We start from the raw sequence: 2,548 nt of genomic DNA on the forward strand, positions 1-2,548 counted from the left end.
CATAGTACCCGACAAATCAAGATGGAATCCTCGTTGAAGATCAGCAAGATCAATCAACAGATCCATATAAGAGAGCCATGGACCCATCCGTTGAGGACCAGCAAGGTCAATCAACCAGATCCATACCCGGTTTCAGAAAACAACTCTTACTCCTTGTTCCAATATCTTCCACGACGCACGTGTGGGGATCTTTGGCGACCCAGAGCCCGAGCACCGTATGGTCAGCACCCTCTAGGATCCTTCGCAGGTGACCTAGCACTTCACTCATAGGCTGCTTCCTTGGTCCCTCATCCACCGTACCAGAAGCTCACCATTTAAATCGAGGCTGGTCAAGACCTCGGTCGACCTTGCTACGCGAGACGTCCTCCATTGACTCTCCGTCTCAGCAGTTGCAACTTTATCAATTAGGTCTCCATGACCTTAATTCACAAGACGGTCAAAATGCTTCCCCAGCATTCTTGACATAAAACAGTCATTTACAAACAGGTCACAAAATACAGTTTCTATATCGAACTCTCGTCTTTCCACATTATCCCTCCTCAGTCCACATTACTTATTCCACATTCCATTCATATGTGTACTCATTCTCATCCATTCACTCATATCGACGACACATTATTTCACATACACATTCACATTCATTATTCTACATACACATCCATGTTCGTACATCCACATCATACGTCCAATCCCATATCCGCATTCATACATACACATCCATATCCAGATACATACATCCACATCCACATCCACATTCACATCCATACATCCACATCTACATGCATACATCCATTTTCACGTCCTCATTCATACATCCATTTTCACGTCCTCATTCATACATCCACATTCACATTCATACATCCACCTCCATATCTACATCCATACATCCACTTCACATTCACATTCACATTCACATCCATACATCCACATCTACATGCATACATCCACATCACATCCATTCTCGCCCTATCACAACCCATATACATCTTATCCCATCAGATACACTTTTTACCTCATCCCATACACATCTTATCACATCCTAACTCATCTTAGCACATCCTATCACATCTCATACACCTCTTATCATATCTTATCACACCTCATACACATCCTATCACATCTCATACACCTCTTATCACATCCTATCACTTCCCATACGTATCTTATCACATCTTATCACATCTCATACACCTCTTATCACATCCTATCACTTTCCATATGCATCTTATCACATCTTATCACATCTCATACACCTCTTATCACATCCTATCACTTCCCATACGCATCTTATCACATCTCATACACCTCTTATCACATCCTATCACTTCCCATATGCATCTTATCACATCTCATACACCTCTTATCATATCCTATCACTTCTCATATGCATCTTATCACATCTCATACACCTCTTATCATATCCTATCACTTCCCATACGCATCTTATCACATCTTATCACATCTCATACACCTCTTATCACATCCTATCACTTCCCATACGCATCTTATCACATCTTATCACATCTCAATATCTATTTATAGAATACAAGAGAATTCTTATATTTGATATAAGATTTCTTTACGCATCTATTTATGCATAAAATTCATTTAGGATGAAAATCACACTTTTAGTATAAAAATATCTTTTATGCATACCTCTATGCATGAAATCCAATTATGATAAAAGTAACATTTTTACAATAAAATAATCATCTTTTATGCATACCTCTATGCATGAAATTCAAATGTGATAAAAGTAACATTTTTACAATAAAATAATCATTTTTTTGGTAAAATTTTTATAATAAAATAATATTTTTTTTCATACCTCTATGCATGAAATTCAATATGATAAAAGTAACATTTTTATAATAAAATAATCATTTTTTAAAGTAACATTTTTATAAATAAATAAGCATTTTTTTATGCATACCTCTATGCATGAATTTCAAATATGATGAAGTAACACTTTTATAATAAAATAATCATCTTTTATGCATACCCCTATGCATGCATTTCAAATATGATAAAAGTAATACTTTTACAATAAAATAATCATCTTTTATGCATACCCCTATGCATACATTTCAAATATGATAAAAACAACACTTTTATAATAAAATAATCATCTTTTATGCATACCCCTATACATGCATTTTAAATATGATAAAAATAACACTTTTATAATAAAATATTCATCTTTTATGCATACCTCTATGCATGAAATTCAATTATGCTAAAAGTAACACTTTTATAATAAAATATTCATCTTTTATGCATACCTCTATGCATGAAATTCAATTATGCTAAAAGTAACACTTTTATAATAAAATATTCATCTTTTATGCATACCTCTATGCATGAAATTCAATTAAGCTAAAAGTAACACTTTTATAATAAAATATTTATCTTTTATGCATACCTCTATGCATGAAATTCAATTAAGCTAAAAGTAACACTTTTATAATAAAATATTCATCTTTTATGCATACCTCTGTGCATGAAATTCAATTATGCTAAAAGTAACACTTTATAATAAAATATTCAT

The sequence above is a fragment of the Cibotium barometz genome, chromosome 37, assembly GCF_041138505.1.
Source record: "Cibotium barometz isolate CiBa-2024 chromosome 37, ASM4113850v1, whole genome shotgun sequence".
NCBI classification, from domain to species: Eukaryota; Viridiplantae; Streptophyta; class Polypodiopsida; order Cyatheales; family Cibotiaceae; genus Cibotium; species Cibotium barometz.